The sequence below is a fragment of the Oxyura jamaicensis genome, chromosome 2 (genome assembly GCF_011077185.1).
Source record: "Oxyura jamaicensis isolate SHBP4307 breed ruddy duck chromosome 2, BPBGC_Ojam_1.0, whole genome shotgun sequence".
Lineage (NCBI taxonomy): Eukaryota > Metazoa > Chordata > Aves > Anseriformes > Anatidae > Oxyura > Oxyura jamaicensis.
The window spans coordinates 29,498,960-29,519,517 of NC_048894.1; the positions used below are offsets into that span (position 1 = coordinate 29,498,960).

At 35.5% G+C, this 20,558-nt stretch overlaps 2 long non-coding RNA genes across 2 annotated transcripts in view; one reads left to right on the plus strand and one right to left on the minus strand.

The window, feature by feature from the left end:
* The window catches only part of LOC118161370, a 124,806-nt gene extending 116,697 nt beyond the window's left edge, over positions 1 to 8,109 (minus strand). The window contains exon 1 of the long non-coding RNA XR_004747978.1: positions 7,934 to 8,109. This is a non-coding gene — a long non-coding RNA (uncharacterized LOC118161370). The remainder of the gene's footprint in view (positions 1 to 7,933) is intronic.
* Positions 1 to 20,558, plus strand: part of LOC118161367 — a 299,787-nt gene that overhangs the window by 263,945 nt on the left and 15,284 nt on the right. The gene's annotated exons all lie outside the window — the stretch shown is intronic.

A 20,558-nucleotide genomic window follows, 5' to 3' on the forward strand; every position in this document is an offset into this window, starting at 1 on the left:
CTGAATTCCAAATTAACATGCTCAACTACGACTGTACTTCCAGGAAACCTGTGCCATCTCCTTGGAAATAACAATTATTCTACAGCAATACTGATGCTTCAGTGAACCATCTACTATTGTTTTACTTCAAAGGAAAGCAACCAAGTAATTCCGAACTCTGGGATTGTTTGATATTCTAGGAACCCCCGAGCTGAACAAACATTCTGCCAAACCATTATTAAAGTATCTCTGAAAAATTGATCTATTGGAAACGGTATTCTATAACAGAAGTTCCACTTAGATATCATGATCCCTGGGGGATCCCAGTGGGTTTTGCCAACAGAAAACCCTGTTTGGCTTGTTAAATGCCAAGAAGATATTTCTTTTCTAGGTAATAAAACTATAAAAAGACACACACAAAACAACAACAAAAACACCCACAAAACAACTAACAAAACAAACAAAAACACCAAGACAAACAGACAAACAAACAAAAACAACAGAAGTGTTCTTTGTATCCTTAGGAATTTAATTAAATCATCACAAAACAACTTTATAATGATTAAGAATTCTAAGGTAGAATTCAGTTGTTTAAAATAATAGTTATTTGTACAGTATTTTTGAATAAAATCACATTACCAAATTGCTTTATTTAAAGTGGTCCTAAGCTTGTTTTAAAATCAAAAGACGCCTTATTTTTTTCCCATGCAACAAGACAGGAGCAATTGACTTAAACTTTAGTTCTATGTGATTTTGATAAGCAGTTCTGAAAGTTAAGAAAAGGTGATTTTACACCACTGCTTAGTGGAGAACAGTGTAAAAACGTCTCAGAAGGCACTTATGTTGACACATTCAGAGTGGAGTGCTGCGGTATGTGAATGAAGAGCTTGTTTAGATACAGAAGTAGAAGAAACTCATTACCACAGAAATTTGTCTAAGCTCCACCTGCTATACTCTCTCCAATGTTAAAAGAAACTTTAACAAAAAAAGTTCTCTACGTCCTGATCCATCATATCAGGATAAGGCAAAACAAATGTAATAACATTTCTTAGCTTAAAATCCATGTAAGCACATTCCAGCTGGCTATCCCAGAGCTGATCTAATGTTTCTCAGTACTTCTGGTAAAATTAAATATCATGATAGGTTTTGGGAAAAGAACAAAGGAAGAACAGGCCTGGGAGAACTAGTTACAGATAATCAAAATAAGCGATATGTTATGCTCTCCTGTCTTCTGCCCTGTGCTGCTGGATTGGTATTTGGGCATAAATGACCACAGTTCAGGAAGATGTTGGTGAGTGAGATTCATAATTTGATACAACCACTCCTGGATATTGCTACTGTGTATATGAAAGAGAAGCAGTATTTCAGGACAGTTTGGTAGAGCTGCTAACATTTTTGAGTAACCAGGGCTGGGGTGAAGGTGGTTGAATAGAGGCAGCAGGCTTAAGATGGGTGCAGCATTGTTTTACTGCTAGAGATCTTCTTGTACATAAAGTGAAATAAATACAATGACTTTTTTTTTTTTTTTTTTTTTTTATCTAGAATAATTACATGCCTACTAGTGATTGTATAGTACAAAGATACAAAGAACAGTATCAAGATATTCCTTTCATAACCAGAACTGTGGCAATAGTACAAAGAATGTGTAAGGAAATAATTTTTATTGCTCCTAAGAGACTTATCTAATACACTGAAGTTCCAGTCCCTAGGCAGTGTATTAGCTGTCATATTTAAACATTTTTTTTTTTTTTACCTCAGTTCAGGGCTTAGCAACAGGAGTTAAATTGCAGTAGAGTCATACTGACACCAGGAGGTTATCAGCATTCCTGGGAAGAGCTGAATGAACATGGGAGTACTAATGTGTGTCACAAATGCTTTTTAAAAATGCAGTAATTGAACAAAAAAGCAACAAATAATACCTGAAATGTCCACTTTCATTGTAGGTTTTTCTCTGATACTTTATTTTCAAGATAGGTATCCTTCTCTCCTTCTTGGGGTTGTAGGTTGGAGGCTTTTCAGCTAATCCTGTGTGCAATGTACCTGTATATACCAGGACAACATCTTTTGCATTGATTATCATAGTAATTAGGGTGGAATTAATAGGAAAATATCTGCAAGGATAAATTCATGGATCCATTCAAACCAAGGAAAGGGGCATGTCTGAAATTTTAAGTAATAAAATATTGCAGAGGACAGAGGTGACTCTCCTCACTTTCAAGGCACTTTTTTATTTTTATTTTTATTTTTTAATCCCCTGTTAATTAAAGTGTGGTGTAATTGGCTAGCTTCTAACAAATCTGTTGAGCCCTTATCTCTGCTGCTGATGGTACTAACTTGTGCTTGTACACAAGCTTGCGCTGATTCATTCCAGTAAGATGTAGTGTACTGTGTGTATCATCAATTATTTATTTATTGTGGTTTGTATATATGAACCATAAGAAAAAAAGTCTACTGCTTCTTCCTTTTCATTGAGAGGTTGATGAGGTATAATTGCTATAAATTGTTCCTGATATCATCATCTGTTGGCTATTTTTTTTTTTTCATTTTTTTTTCTTTCTTGCTTTAGATAAATATATATATAAATCAGGAAACAATAACAAGTCAGTTATTCTCATCTAGAGTAATTCCAAAAGAGGATTGAGGCTATTATTATGTTAAATTCAAAGAAAGGTGAGCAAAACATAAGCAGCTGTTGTTATGGGAGATAAGAGTAAGATAGTTTGGTTTTAAGAGTAAGTTTATACTAGTGCTTGAGCACTTCTGAGATCATACTTATGAGGAAAAACAAATATTGATAATAACAATATCTGATATTTAAAAACAAGGAGGCTTATGATAAGAATGACCACTGGAAATAAAATAACTGCTTTCTTCCCAAAAAAGCAGTGTTTCAGTTTTAACCTCCCAGCTTTGTTGTTTCTGTATTTTGTTACTATGGTACATATTGCTCCAGTGTAAGAGTTCCACAGGATCATACAACCAAGAATCAATGTGGTCTCTGTAAATGAAATGCAATTTGAAATCTATGGATTTGCTAATACAAACGTTTTTGTTAATTTTGTCTGTCTACAGTCCTGTATATCAAGTCTGACCTTACTGGTAGTAAGATAGGATAGAATAGGATATCTTGAGTTAGAGGGGACCTACAAGGATCATGAAATCCAAATCCTGGCTCCATACAAGACTACCTAAACTTTAAACCATACATCTGAGAGGATTGTCCAAATGATTCTTGATCTCTGTCAGGCTCAGTGCTGTGACCACTTTCCTGGTGAGCATATTCAGTGCCCAACCACCCTCTCAGTGAAGAACCTTTTTCTTATATATGACCTGACCTCCCCTGATGCAGCTTCATGATGTTCCCTTGGGTCCCATCTCTGGTTAACAGAGAGAAGAGATCAGTACCTCATCCCCATCCCACCTCATCTCATTAGGTGCTCATTCTAGAAATATTAACCTTAGGTAGATTATTATATATATATATATATATATATATATTTAAAAAAGTGTCATAAATCCTTTGTGGTAGTCCACTAATTCCCTCCACAAGTCCATAGACCAGAAGTTAAACAACAGAAATAAACCAACTCTGGAAAGTTTTCAGAGTATTTAGACCAATCTTATCTGCCACTGCTTATGTCCTGCCATTTCTTCTTTTCTTCCCTTGATGAGCCTACAATGGCCAAACTCTAACCAGCAAAAAAGTGGATATTTTTCTTCTGTGTCTTTGGCCAGAACAGGATCTGAGAGGTCAGTTCATCGCTGGTATGAGAGCAAGAAGAAGTAAGAAGGTTGTGAAGGGCAAGAAGACCCAACCTCCACAAAAGTAGAGCAGATCAAGTTTAAAACTCTGTACCCTTCCAAGCCCCATTTTGGAAATGAAGATGGCACAGCAGAAGCTGTCAATCAAGAAAAAAAAAAAAAAAGAAAAAGAAAAAGAAAAGAAAATGAAACAGAAAAATGGACAAATGGACAGAAATCCTTTGAAATTTAGGAGAAAGTCCTTTTTTTATTATTATTATTATTTTTTTTTTTTCCCATGGGGAAATGTATTCTGCATAGAAACAAATACTTGAATGTAGACGTTTATACTTTGAGCTTGAAAACAACCAAAACTTAAGGAAGCCGGCCTTTATTTCTTCATTTTGAGTTGTAAGTGTGAGGCTATTATATCTTTTTTACAGTCATGCCCAGCTCTGTCACAGTCAGTGATAACCTGGACAGTAATTTTTAGTTCTTGGGCAGCTGAGCTGATGGAAATACAAATCTGTTTCAGATAATGAAGCCATATCTCTGCTACTTAGACTTTGCAGGGTAAATCAAGGAATATAGGTGAGTACTACAACTCTTCATTGTGGGTAGAAGCTTAAATATTGTTAGAGCAAATAAGTAGAGCAAATGTCATCAAGAAAGATTTGTTGATGAGACCTTCTGATTTCTTATTTCAAAGTCCTTGATACTAAATCATTTGCTTTCCTTACTATTGTTTTTTAAAGCTGCTAGATAGTATCATTTCCATTCTTTTTCTGAACTGTGGCCATGTGGGATCTATGTATTTGTGCTAAAACAAATGTATAGTAACAACAACAACAAAAAAATAATAATAAAAAAAAAAGATAAGGCTCAGACAGTTACTTGTATCAGGCAGGGGAAGTACTCTGTCACCTGGAATTAAATTAGGAAAGACATCTGCTTTGTTGGACATTGCAGGGAATGAATGTGAACTGTTAGTATCTGTCAGAGAAGTGGGGGATATAGACGTACTGACAGATATGTACTCTGTTTTTACTGAAGTGAGTGCAGACTCCATGCAATTATGTAGCCCTAATTCCAGCATAGCATTATGTTGGACTATTTGTGCTTCATAACAAATTTCTCCTTAGATTTAATGGCTAATACTACCCTTGAAACTTTTCTTGTACTACCACTAGATGGTGAAGTCGGCTAACAGTTTGTAAAACTGCACTTCCCTCCAGGGTGATGAGATTCCTCCCCTGAAGGACTTGACTTAGTCGCCAACCTAGTGTCGAAGAGGGCATGCAGATCTCGTTCGTCACAGAAATAGTAAGTTCCGTCTGCAAGGGAAGTCACCATAAACCTGGTGCTTCACTGTACTTAATCTGTACAAGATGAAACATAATCTTAAAAGTATTTGCTCTACCCTTTTGTCAGATTATTTGAGAGACTCTAAATTCCTTCCATGAAATGAACCATAATTTAGATTCCAGTACAGAGTGGAAAAAGAGACCCAAAGTTAAGCTACTTCTCTCTTTCACTGCATTCTATCTTACAATTTAAATTTGTACAGTAAGTTTCCTGTCCAGAATTCCTTCTCCTTCCCCCCCAAAATCACAAAAACAAAACAAAAAAAGCAAATAGAAAAGAATGGGAATTCCACTGAGAAAGCTATATATTCACTGTTTTATCTAAACTCTCTAAACTGTTTCATTTTTCGAGTCCACCAAATACTTAATCTATTCCCTTATCATTAACCCCAGAACTACCCCGCTCCTCCTGTCCCAGCTCTTATCAAAAAATGGCAACAAAAATACAGGAAAACAGAACAATTTTGAATTTTGTGCATTTGATTGGAGTGGAACAGAGGAAAGAATAGTTTAGGTAAGGGGAGAGGGGGGGAGTTTTAGTTGTCACCTTTCAATTTCAAGCTTCCATATTTTACAAAAAAACAACCAACAAAGAAACAAAATATTTATTTTCATTTTTAGCATAAACAGAATGATTATATGAAATTATCTTTTTGATTTGGGAGAACAGCAATGTTTACCAGGAAAAAAAAATGACAATTTATTTTTGATTTTGGTTTTAGGGGAGCTGGAGTGTTATAAATGATGGAAAATTGCAAAACAGTTGCATGACTGAATGAGCAGTGTCATAACGTAGAAAAAGTAGGTATTTTTACTAACGAGTAGATTAATCTTATGAAGCATAATGGCTTAGTGGTAAACTTGGCAGTGCTAGGTTAATGGTTGGACTTGATGATCTTAGAGGTCTTTTCCAACCTAAATGACTCTATTATCCTATGGTTCTATTTGGGGAATAAATTGTATTTAAATATTTCCTTCTTATTTATTGTTCATTGTAATTATTTTCTAAATTTGCAGGAAAAAATCCTAATTGTAAATTTTACTTTTCTCTTCTGGATTTTGTGATACTTAATTCAGAGTATTATGTACCCAAATGTAATGCTTCACCTCCTTCCCCCGCCTTCCAATGAAAAAGCTTCAAACTTATATTCAGATATAAATGCCAGTCTAGCAGTGGAGCAGCATCTACTAGATGTGCAAAGTTTTGTGAGAATTATTGTGGCTCCCTGTGAGGCCATCTGGGCATTATTGAGAGGGGTGTGTGTGGGATGTGCACTGCCTTTTTTGTATATTTGTTCATCTTGTATTTTACAAATTTGAGTACTGAAGTCAAAAATATATTTATATTGATTTTAATATTTTTAACTGACTATAATATTTCATCAATAAAAAAGGATTTATGTATATAAATGCAGTAACTTTCAAGTTCACCAAATAATATATTCTTCACACATATATATTTATACATTAACTGTATGAAAGGGATCTACAAAATTCAAAAAGAAGCAAGATGAAAATCAAAAAAAAGCATGAGCAAGGTGTATCTGTTCGAAGAAGAAAAATGAACTATGTTAAATCTCATATTACGTAAGTATATGTATGTTGCTGATGAATCCTTTTTATTAGCTTTGTTGTTGTTGCAATGTTCTTGTGGTATGTACTTCCCTGGCATGTGCTAATAGAGATTGTCACAAGTCCCACTGCCCCCTGGCAGATGTACCTGCGTATTAGTAACAGGAGATCGTCTTTGTGATTAATGTCCTGTCAAAACAGGATCTGTCCAGATCCCTTCTTTCATAATTCCAGGGGATTATTTCAGGCTAAAAGGTATTTGAATAGTCTTTCAGTGATTAGAGGAGGGAGGTGCTGCTAAAAATTCCCCCAGAAACAGAATAAGCTTAAAGTAGAAATACAGCAAAGCTTTTCTGGTCCCACTAATGTTGGAGGCAAGGTGGCTTTCAAACTTTGCTATATGGAAAGCTGTCTAGTCCTGGCTGACATTCACCAAAGCAGTTCTTAACATTTGAGATAAGCTGTGGATGCAAATCAAGTGAAATACTACAGCCTTTCCACGTCAGGCACCTCCTCTAAAAAAACAGCTTTCCCATTTAATGTTACTTCCCAAATTTTGGTGGGCATAGCAATACTGCTCAGTCTTACACCTGTATTAGACGTGTATTATGCTGAAAAAGGATTCATACATGGAAGTGAGTCTGCACATTCTGTACGTATAAAGCAAATTCTTCTCAAGTGCTAAATCCTGTTTCAAGTAACTCTCAGGGAAGCTTTAATTTAGTCCCTGTGTTGATGGCAAGAGGGAAATGACTTGCTACCCTGCTGAAAGCAAACAAGCAAATAAAGAAACCACAGTTCCAAGTCCATATTGATGAAAACAATATTATAGTTTTCATCAATATGGACTATAATAATAGTCCATATTATGAAAACAAAAACAGCAGAAAATACTAGTATAGGTTTTTGTTTTATTTGTTTTGTTTATTTGCTTGTTTTGGAAGGTGTGGGTGAGTTTCAGTATTTACATCTATTGTTCTTAAGCCTACTTTTGACTTAAACATTTTTTTTTTTTTAAATGGGTTTCTTAGGTTTAAATGAAAGAAGCATCTTTTTGCCTGCATCAGCTGAAATATTTAAGCAGGATTTATATCTCCAGCTTTTCAATAGCATCGTACTGGGGATCATGTCATTGCTCTCATGAATGCTTTCAGCCACTGGGTGGAGAACTTGTCTAACAAACTGTCTCGGTATGACAGAGTGAAAATCAATCCAACATACTTTGCTGGCTGGGCAAATTTGTCTAATACAGGTCATATATTAGGCTTTTCTTTTACAGTGGTCAACGTGGTTCAATTTCCAGCTAGGACACAATTTGCACAATAACCTGAAGTTGAAATTAATATTAAGAAACAAGCTGTACTGTGCACAAGAAAAATCCATTAACCCGTCTGCATTAGAGGAAGAAGCTGACCAATGGAGTTGAAGCACATTTGTTATACTCTAAGAAGAAAGTTTCAGACAAATATCACAGGAACCAGGATGACACTCCAATAAGGGAACTTTAGGTTTAATCTTAGCTGCAAATAAGAATATTATTATGATGATTTATCTTGTCTAAAGGACTCAGATGAAATTAGATCCCCAGTGTGAAATCATATCCAGCAGATGTTGTTACCTTCCAAGTGTAGCTTGTTTTTTAAGTAGATAAAGGTAAGGATTCACTTCAAGACAGAAGAACAAAACAGAGTTATCCAAAGTGATGGAATTGGTCAGTAACAGAGCTAAGGATAGAATCCAAGTTTCTGATACTTGATCATATCTCCTTGTTACCTGGCAGCCCCTGTGATACTAATGCTCACATGTATCAATCTGGTAAGTACTATTTCAAAACAGAGCAGGCATGTCAGAATCTGGGGCTCTACTAAATAAAGATTTTGAATAGTGACATAAAATATGGGTAAAGACACTTTAAAGGGATGGCTTCCCAATAGTAGTTTAGTAGGGGGGAAAATGTTTATTTATTTATTTATTTTTAAAATAGAAGTCAGCTCTACCCAGGAAAAAGAAAATGTAATCTCTTCATGAACTCAAACTTCCTTTCCTATGTATGTTCTGCAAAAAGGTTAAAATTCAAAGGAAACATTTTCATCAATGTATTGAGTGGCATGACTAGACTAATGTCTAGTACGAAACCAAAACTTTTGTGAAACAGAGGAGATGTCTGTTCTTCGAGTAGACCCTGCTAAGAACTAAATAATTTACAAGGTATTGCTTTTGCCTTTTAAAATATGTGTGAAGTGACAGCTCTCTGGATATTACTTATGATGATCTCCTTTATATCAAGTTGGAATATTTCTATCATAAAAAACTTTATCACAAAAAAGTGTCATATAATCAGACTAAATTAGTAATACAGGATGTCCTTACATATATACTTCTATTTGGTTTAGAAAGATGGAAACTATTCTGGGATGGGTTACATCATCTTTACTCTTATTAAACAGTAATTTCTGCTGCAAGTCATCTCAGTGGTCAAGAAGAGCAAAGTAGTATGCAGAAAAATATGGATCTAGCAAGATTAGTGGCAAAGTAACTTTGAATGGAATTTGAAGAGTGGCAAAATCCATCATTTATTATAGATAATATGAACTGGCCTTCTGTGGGTTCCTCTGCCCTCTGTCTTTGCTTCCTTATGCTTTAAAGATAACACTTTAAAGATAGTGTATGCTTTAAAGATAGCACTGCCCAATTAACCATTTGCTTGCTATCCATCTATCTGGAAAAAATATCTTATTGGTAATGATTATTGAAACTACAAGTTTGTTTAAGTAGAAAATTGGTTGAATATTCAAATTATTTTTGTGGCTGAACAAACCAACAAAAAACATCATTGGGTCAGAACAAACAAAAGTTTGTTTGTTCTTTCTCTTTACAGTCAGAAACAAAATGATTTCAGGTTGTACTAACCATGGCATTTGCACTGGGATATGGAAAAATAAAAACATAGTTACAGATAGGCCATGTCACTGGTGCAGATAATTTGCCTAACAGTCCAGGGAAATGCAGGTAATTTTGCTCTTTATGAGTGAAGTATATATCCTATGTCTATAGGAAAAGTGCTCCATTCATTGATCTATGTAGCAAGTTCAGGAAAACTCATGACATGACATTTAAAGCTTTGTTCTGTGACAAGCATATTTAAATCTGGAGTTTCCCTGAGAAAGCGGGGTTTGATGAGGGCTTCCTTGAGAAGCAAGATAGAGATAAGTTTATTCCAACTGTTATCCTGATATCCCATAAGACTTATACAGTTTCACAGAGAAAGAAATATTTTCATCTGCTGAAAGATAGAAAGAACAGTCTTAAACTTTCATTATAGAACAATAAAAGAGGATAGGGCTGGAGTCAGCCATAGTTGTGTGACTAAGATTTGTGAGTTACAGAATTCTAGTATATTCTTTTAACAGTGTTTTCTCACAAAGAAAACATAAGTAAACTCCCAGATTTACCTTACTGGACTTCAGTAAGGTTACTGGATGTTCAGCATGACATGCACATCCTTATTTTAATACAGCTAGTCCAGATTCCTTCTTCCAGTATTGAAAGAGAACACTGGAGCTCAGGAGGTCATCTGTATGTGTCAGTTTATTCTGCATAATGTGAATCATAAAACTTGTCCCAGCAAGACCATAAACATCCCAAGTACAGAGATTATTTTTAAACTCTGCATTTAGGTAGCTCATTTCTAGATGCACAGGGACCTTTGTTTCAAGTTTCCTGACATAAAGTTGTATGGAGTAAGAAAGAGGCTTTTACTGTTGATCTCCTGAAAGGAATTTTGGAGGTATTTACTTTTTTGCTGTTGACTACAAGGAAGAGACTCGAGTTTAGTGTTCAAAGCTGGACAGTAGGAAGGGTACTGTACTCACACATGACATGGGTGCTCAATTAAAGTTAACGACAAGATGCTTGGCCTCTTTGAAATCTGTATATGTGTTATTATCTGCACTGGGAACAGAAATTCTCTCTAACTTGTACATTTGGGCTGTGCAGAAGTAAGAAATGTAATCAACTTCTGACTTTCTGTGCATGTTCAAACACACTCCCCCTTATTCCCCCCGATGTATAGTTGTCACAGTGTAAACATTCTGCTAAATGCTTCCTCCACCTGCTTCAAAGAATTAAAGAATCATCTCTTAACAGAAAAAATAAATGTACCAAATGTCACAATGCCTCAGGGGGATCTAAAATGATAAAACAAATGTTGTAACATTCTATTTTTGATCCAAAGGTAAACAAATGAAATGATGTGTGTACGTGTGTATACACATATATTCACTCTTTCGGTCATGTAATCTGTCACTGAGGCTATTGGTTAAGGGAGAAATTGCAGTTGCAATGTATTTTCTAAACATTTAAACCTTCTCATAAAATTACTTTGGGCTGAAAAATGTCTCCTGCTCATTCTCAAGCCAGGTCTCGGAAGTGAATTTTCTTGGAAGGTTTCATAAAAATAATGTTCAGGATTTTGTTTTCATGTAATAACTTTGAAATACATTAGCTGACATTTTCCAGATGCACTTGCAGTGCTCAGCAGCTCAAAGGAAGCCCTCATTCAGATGGACTAGATGGCAAAAAGCAAAGACAAATGTTCACCTTTAACCTTTCTGATTGCTATATGAGAAAAAAATATCATTTAATACTAGTAGAAACACTCCTGTTTTGTGACATTAATCTGCTAGTTTTTCTTGTCTGCTTCTGATGGAACTAGATTCTTAGAAAAGGTGTACATCTGTAGTTTCCGGTGAAGTTAAATATACACTTGTTTTGGTATGAAATTAGGTCTAGATTTCATTTTTCACTGGTGCAATGAATAGAAGGAGGTGGTTCAAAAAAGGAGGAAAGAGAAACGAAATACTTCACTGCTTTCCCTTCAAAGTTTCCAGGAAATAATCTTTTGAATTTCAGATGGAATAGGAGGATTGCAGACAGCTTAGGCTCCAGACCATGTGTGTGGATCTCAAAGGAATGCAGATTAATATTTAGAGATTTTGTGATCTCCTGGAGGCCAAAACATGAGGGCTGATTCTTAGGAGTGCCCAGAACTATGCTTATAAAATGTATTTATTACTTTACTTTGTTATACTCAACCCTCTCATTTATTAGATGCATATTCTCTTTGTAATATTAAGCTATAAACTGTTTAGAGGGGAGCCTGTATATGTTCTTACTGCTTGTTCAGTGCCTATTTTTGTGAGTCCAAGCTGCACACTTTTAGCTATTCCTGGGACAGAAAGAAATAATCAGTAACAGACTCTGTGGAAGTCTGAAGCTAATCACAGCATGAAAGAACTGACAAATCATTTGACCTGGAGGCTATGGTTTAGTGCTATCTCCAGTGTGATTTTGTCAGGCAACTTAGGATATACTTGAATTAGCTTTACAAGAGTTAATGCAAGCACCTGAAGCATCTTGTGTCCTTCCTTCTCCTAAGGGCATATTGACCTGCACCAAGTTCCATGCTGCTGCAGCTACACTCCTGCTCATGGTACCAAAGCAGCAGCAGAAGCTAGCTCAGACATCTCTGTACTAAAGCTGGCTGCATTTGAAACCTTAATAAATGACCTCCTTTCATGTGGAGAGAAAATAAGAGTGCTCTAAACTGCAGTCTGCATCTTAGACATGTATTGCCTGCTTCTAGAATGAAGGTAGGAAGAACAACAGAGGTTTATGTGAGGATAAATATATGGTTGAATATGAGATCCACATTTATGCTGAGCTCCAAGCCTGCTTAGACAGAGTAGGAAATGCAGTATCTCGAAGCAGGAGTGTACAGTAGTATTCATGCAGCTGCCTTCCCTAGTGCTGCTGTTTCTAGCTGATAGCATTTAAGCTGCTGACGTTTGAATCAATAACTAGTTATCCTTTTTCAGAATGGAGATCATTCAATAATGGAAATGACAACAAAAGCTAAGGTGGACTCATCTGGCAAAATGAAAGTATTCTTGTCTGTGGTATTAGCAAGAGATTTTAGAACTCCTTTCTCAGCTGTCAAAATTTCTCCTCCTATTCTCAAAAGGCAACGAGCCTTTTTACAGGGGCTCTGCTTAAATTCTGACAGGATTTTTAGCTGTTTTGCTTGATTATCTTACTTCTTCAGAGCATTTTATCAATCTGTCTGATTTGAAAAAGATAAATCAAAACTCATTAACATGTGGACTTTGCTATCAAATAGAATGTCCTTGATGCCACGTACTGGACTCTGACACCTGATGATATCAAATCTGTTTGCTTTACACTGAAAGTAAGGAAAGAAAAAAATAACCACTGAATTAAAAGATGTCTGGTTGAAAGTTCTCATTCCCCCAGCACCATTTAGTAAGGTCTTACTGAAATCTGTGGAAAGTCTCCCTCTGGCTTTATGGGACTTGAACAGAGTCCGTATGGATCACATTATCATTCCTGTATTTACAACTTGAGTTAAAGCTACAGCCATAGTAATTTTCAAAGGGCGGAAAGAGACGATACTGTAAGCAAGAGTGCAAATATTTGTTTCAACTGAAGCCTTTTTTCCACGGAAGCCAGTTAGAACAGGGAGCAGAACAATGCAGTGAAGTAATCGAAGATTTCATTGTTGACTGCAGTACATACAGTATCAGGTTGCAGAAGCAGTTAAAACACTTTTGCCAGGTATCATTGGCAAAGCATCAGATTTTTAATACAGAATGCTGAAAAGGATGGAAAAATCTTTCGTATCTTGATGTTTTCAGATGCACTATTATACACTCTTCAGCTTTTTCCTCACAAGTTTGGCTCATTTTTCTGAGGCTTTAAATAGCTAGAAAATGGTTTCATAAGTTTTCCTGTTATTCTGTTATATTCTGTTATTTCTTTCTGGCATATATGATATTGTGGAATGACATCAGAGCCATTAAATCTGTCTGTCTTGCTTTAAGGAACCTGTTTAAGGTTAACTGAGGCACAGGGGTTCTATTTCATGTATCTGATGCTATTCAAACTGCAGAGCACTAATTCATAATCTCTTTAAAACAATGAAAGAATAATGAGTAAGTGGGTCACTGAAGTTGTTTCAAGGCTTCTGCACTACCAATAGTCTAATTCATATGTTATATATGATTGAGGCACTTTTCATTTCCTGAACTCTTCATATTGCCAGGGAATATAATCCATACTTTTTTCTTGCTATTTTAGTAAAGGCTGCTGATTCGGCAGTAAGTAAGTAAATTAAATTTAATATTAATACCCATGTTAACTACCTGAGTAATGACACCTACAATACTTCCCATCATTAATCTTTTCTTAAGCAGATTATGAACTAGGGTAAACATTACACACATATATATGTCTATATATACATACATACATGTACATATATTTACACATAATCCCAATAAATATAACAATATGAGATGACTGATAAAGTGTAATGCTGCCATAAAACTACTGAGTATAACTCATTACATTTCTCTATATCTCCATTTGTGCATGTGAAATAAACTAGCTAAAAATTTGAAAAATACAACATTGTCCAGCTGAAAGCTCCACAGAGAACAGACTAGCTCTTAAATTACATATTTTATAATAGGCTATTAAATGTACTAAAACAAATTTGAAACTGCCATTTAGAGATTGTATCTTTTATGAGCTTCAGACAGGTAATTAAACTGTGTATAAGAGACTGAGATGATTCCTTTACAAATTGTTGTCTAGGACTTGTATTCAGGTATCAGATGTGATACCCCACTAGCTCAAAACCAGCTGTGTTCCAGATATGATTACTTTGGGCAACCTGATCTAGTGAAAGATGTCCCTGTCCATGGGAGGGGGAGTGAACTAGATGATCTTTTAAGGCTCCTTCCAACCCAAACCATGATTCATGGTTCAACCCAAATCATGATTCTATGATTGTTGTGGTTTCACACAGATGTTCCACCATGCTGCCCTTCTCTCTCTCCTCAAAAGAACAGAGGGAGAAAATATGATGAAAAAAGTCTCATGGGTTGAGGTAAAGACAGGGAGATCACTCACTGGTTACTATTACAGACAAACTCTTATACCTTATCCCTTGTTTAAACTTATAGCTGAGCGTGCTTTGAGCAAGAGGCTGGATAAAGGCCTCCTGAGTTCTCTATTTTCCAACAGCCTCAGTTATCCTGTAATCCTAAAGATATAACATATAACTGGATATCTACAGAGATTACTGTGCTGTACTGGAGAATATGTTTATTCCCTTCCAGTGTTGTTTTGTTGTTGTTGTTTTGGAGTAATTGATTTTTTTTTTCTTCTTTCTTCCAGAAACAAGAAAGTAAATTTCTACCAAAAATTTACATTATAACTTTTTCAGGGGCTTTGAGCAACCTGATCTAGTGGAAGGTGTCCCTGTCCATGGTGGTTGGAATTAAATAATCTTTAAAGGTCCGACCCAAATCATTCTATGTTTAAATAAAAATAATAGCATGTACAGTAAAAATGAAATTGTAAATTAAAATAATTTCTATTTAAAAAGCTTTTAAATTTCCCCAAATTCATAGGAAAAAAAAAAAACATAATGAAAAATGTATAAGTTATTTTATTTTATTTTTCTCTAGCTATCTTTTTTCTTCAGAAATGGGTATGAATCATGGTAAGTTTTTTAATAGTAGTAATCAAAAGGCTTTGCAACTGAAACCAGTCAAATTATGGCTTCTAAATGTAGACTTTTTTTTTTTTTTTTTTTTTTTTTGTTAAATGTTTAGTATAGCCATTCAGGGAAACATAATGTTGTTTTATGCTAACTAGCACAGATTGGAAGTATTTTTCAGTCTCAATGTTGAGTTCTCTAAGAACCTTTGTTTATATTGTATCCTATTTATGTGAGAAAATGAACTTCATTTTAAAGCTGGTATCTTTGAAATAGTGGATAATTTGCACTGCATGGATTCTGTCTGTATGGATTCTGTCTGCAATATCAGTAAAGTTTGCAAAGAAAAATAGTGGTAAAAACAGTAATGTTTTAAGCAGTCATCTCTAATTTCTGTACTGATATAACTCTATGAATTAGAGGTGCGACAATTTACCTAAATATCATACCAGTGTAAATCTTAATAACTTTTTGTGGAATTATATCAATTTAGAGTTAAATAACCAAATATCACTTATGTCACTGAGGACTGCTTACTGGCTTTCCATTTATGCTAAAAATCAGGGTACAACCAACGCATTCAGGAAATCACTCCTAAAATTCCATTAAAAAATCTTTCTTGGGCCATTTCCAGAGAGGCTGAATTCCTGGCAGTCCTAACAAATGGGATTTGCTCTGTTTCTTGAAATGAACCATAGTTTGAAGACAAGATTATGAAGGGATTGGCTGATCCAGTATGAAATTTTAGATATTTGAAAGGTACATCACTTTTCCCAGAGAAGACAAAATTTATCAGCCTGGGAATGGTTATGTGATATATAATTGTGGGCTTTTGTGCTTTGGGGTGCAAAACACATGTATGAATATCAGGCTCATCTAACCATCTACATTGATAACATCATATAACCGGTCTATGTCTTTAAAGCAGAACTCATGATTAGAAATGCAGAATCTAAGAGAAGTTTAAATGTCTTGTACTTCACGGGTACATGGCTACATCACTGATATTTTCTTTATTTTACAGAAATAATTTATTATCACAGAATCATGTCATAGAACAGTTTGGGTTGGAAGGGACCTAGTATACTCACAGTGCTCCCTTCACTATGCTGTTGAGTACTGCACAATAAAAGTACTCTTTCTTGTATTTCATTCTCAATGGATATAACTACAGTTGTAGAGAAGGGGTACAAACTTAGAAAACAGCATCCAATTGCCCAGAAAGTTTGACTGTTATTATCATGCTCCTGGGCTTAATTTTCAGTTGAATAATCTAAAACTTTCCCAGGCAGTAGCATAGTTTGGAAGATAATTTGGACCAAGGACTGTCACCAGTAAGCATTTTTACTGACCAGCATAGAATCTGATATCTGTGCCTGAAATTGCTTGCTGAAAGTTTTTGGCTAGATAAAAACATATACCCAAGCCTTCTAAGTCTTTTGCTAATGTCCTAGCTGCTAGGCCATTATCTCTTTTGCATGTGGTGGCAAACAGGAGCTTAGACAGCATGGTGGCTTAGACAGCAGCCATACCTTTCCTATGGTCTCTGAGTGTCCCTGCATATCTTGTTTTTCTCTGTTTTTAGAGGCCTAAATCTACAGTCATTTACTCCTGAAACTAGCCCTTCAGACTCTGAATAATAGTATTATATTCATTGCGTATATAAGGTTCTGCTTAAACAGCTCTTGGAGGATTTAATGAATAGATTGTGAAGTCTTTGGGACACAACTTTTCTTATTTTTATGTTTGTGATTTATAGGGTCAATTTTCTTATGATTTCATCTTGTCCCCAAGGATACAGGTGCTCTGTAAGCCTAAATACATTTCTCACCAGTCGCTCTTGTTCTTGAGTACTTCCGATGTAACCAGACTGAAATGTGCCTCTCATATTCTGAGTGGCCTGGCTTCCTAACATTTTTTAAAGGGTCATTCATTTCAGTGAGAGTTTGCAACTGCATGAAAAATTCACTGTGTTTGATTTTAAATTCTCAAATGTTAAAAGGGGAACAATATACAAAATTATCTCTAAGAACTTAAAAATTACCACACCAACATTGAATTATAGGCATGATGAAGAGTTACATCTTACCCATATAAAATATTATTAATATATGTTAGTCAATATGACTATGAGTATCAGTATGAGGCCAGGAAGATTTTCAGAAGTCCTTAGCATCTAGATCTAGATGAGATTCAGTGCATAGTTATCAGCAGTCTAACACTGTAACTGAACTAGATTTCCAAATGTTTTTTTTGTCAGTATCATCGACTTTTAATGGGAGCCGGTGGATAAACACATTTGGAAATCTAATCCGCTGCTATACTGGGAGATCAGGTGTTTTCAAACACAGATATATTTGTTAGTGACCTGAAATTACACAAAGGTGTCTAGTTATTTGTATATATTTCAAACATTTGTGTAGCAGAAAGATTGTGCTGCTCTGAAAAGGCCAAGTATTAGTCCGAAAACTAAAGGTGAAAAACAGTGATTCTTTTAGCTATCATCAGTTGTCTCATTTGCCACCAATTACTATTTAACCTCATAAATCTCTGGGGATTTTAAGAGTAAAGCTTATAAGCTTATGAAGCTTTGAAACATTTTTTTTTTTTAAATCTGATTATTCACAGCTTGCTAATTCGTAATTGGACTTTTACAACTCAAAAACCTCCAGATTTCAGAAAAACTAATTTATTTTTTCTGGGTTTAATTGTGGTATTCACACTCAAAACTGTGGAGTGAAATTGCTTCTAGTAGGTTGTATGCAGTGTTCTGGAACTAATAAAATATATTATTGATTGCTTAATGAAAATCATTGCATTCACACAGATTTACTGTGGCTAAGGAAGGCTACAAGAGCTACTTCTTATTCTGTTTTGAGGATCACCTGCCATTTTACTTGGGTATATTGCTGCATATCAAGTGTGCTTTTAAATTAAGTTATGGTTGCCTACAGGGCACTATGTTGGGTGGTACCATTAAGGTACCGTTATACCTTTCCTTCCATGCAGTGCTACCCACTGCTTTTAATTTAGCTTAAGATCATCAAAATTAATTATGATAGAGTGTGTTAAAAATTGAAATAGCAAATCAAAGAGTTTTATTAAGTACCCTTTAGATTTTCTTATGTGTTTAGTAGCTTTAGCTTTTTATTTGTTCATCATTGTCTAATTCATTGTGATTGCTATGACAAGGATTGGTAAAGTAGAATAGAAATGTCTAACTATGGTGGAAGTAACTAGGACTCTCTCAGTTCCTACCTGGGCTTGAATCAGTTATATCTTCCTCACATAATCTCACTGGATACCCCTTCTGAGGGAACTAAATGCACAACATTTCCATCAGTGATGGTGGCCATTTGTACTTGTTGCCCTTGCCCTGTCAAGGTGTTTGGTATGTGCACCAAGTAAAGGACTGATTGTACCTCAGGCATATGAAAAAGCTGCTGATCCTCCTCCATAATCCTGATGGCAAAAATTGCAGAGCCTTATGGCACATCCTGACAACCATCATTGCATTGTGCTGAGTGTTGTAATGGGGATGACTTCCCACACTACCTACAGGACTACCATGGTGTGCCCCCTGAACCAAGTGGTTGGAGCTGGATTTATTGGGATCTTTTGTTTCATAGTTGGTAGGGTCTGGTAAAGCCCCATCCAGTGGTCCCTCTAAGTGGGCCTGCTTCTGTATTATGTTGGTTGATGTCCAAGGGCACAGACCTTATGAGGTCCCTCATGCAGAAAATTCTGCTGGGAGTTGGACTGTTAACTGGGCTGTTAACCCTGTGGTTCTAGCACATAAACCTTTAAGCTCTTGCTAAAGCAGAGCAAACTTTTTCACACAGATGCCTAAGCTTGCTCAGCTCTCTGCATCTTCTTCATCTCTGTCTGTGTCTTGCCACCTGGCTTCTGTGGCTGGAGAGATTCAGGACAGTGGGATGCATCTCCAACTGGAGAATAAGATCTGTCATTCTTTGGTGACATCAGATGTACAAAGCTCCACCCATGAGGCACAGTAACATCCATAGCAGTTTGCAAACTATTCACCTAATGACTTCATGATCTTTGGTGGATGGGCTAACTATCAAATCTAACTTGCAAAAGGTGCCACGCATAAGGTTCAGCTAAACTATTATGTTTTCATCTTATATTGCAAAGTCAGAGATTTGTAAAGGAAAAGACATAACCGCCTATAACCACATTCAATCTCTTGCCTGTTACAGGACAAAGAAAGTAATCCTTTAATTTCTTTAACATGCCACAGTTCTTTTGGCATAAAACATAACATAACATAACAAACAAACAAAAAAAACACCCAAACAAATCTTACATAAGTGACATAGTGCTGGATGATAGTCATATCCTTTTTGTTCCAAAATTAAGTCTCTGCTTCAAATCTTGTCTTTGCTTCTAATTAAATTTTTTCTAGATTCACTTTGAATCTTGTTGCACCTTTCCCTGCCAGATTAAACTCTTACTATCAGAAATATATTTTCCATGTAACCAATGTGCAAGTTATCTCCAGATGATCAGACAGATCAACCAAATTTGTGCTTTTTACACCTCTCACAGTAAAGAACGTTTTGAAGGCTGCATCTTTCCAGAATAACTTCCAATACTTCATTATCCTTTTAGAACAATACACGTTAATTCTGGACACAGAATCCCAGTATCAATTCCAATATCATTAATACCATCTTACCACTTTTATCAAATATTCCCTTGCCTGTAAATCAATTAAAGATCATGTAAACTCACTGAAGGAGACCAGTGTCAGCTGGTCATCTATCATGACAATAATTTTTCTTAATCTGGAGACAGAATCATTACTGTCAACAATAGGTTTCATCATCTTACAAAAGCTTTTTGTTTCTAGATAGACGACGTTGCATTTGGCTGCATTAAAGCATGTGTTTGCATCTGAACTGACCTCTTCAAGTGATCCAAGTCACTCTGTACAACTGACCTGTTCTCTGTATTATTTACTATTCTACCAATAGGTCACACCCAGTCCTCTGATTAATTGAAAGTAAAAGGAAATAGATTTCTTTTTTTTTTTTTTTTAATATAAATTAGTTTAATGCATGAGGCCATGACCCAAAGCCCATTAAAGTCACTGAAAGAAGAATTTCTATTGAATTCAGGGAGGTTTGGATTGGTTTCTGAGGAAGTTGCTGTTCTGTTATTTTAGAAATTGTCCTGACTCCAAGGCTGCGCAAAATATATTATAGACTTTCCTTGCATCTACAAAATACGTATTTCATTTTACTTAGTTTGCTTTTTTTTTTTTTTTTTTTTTTTTTTTTTTTTTTTTTTTTTTT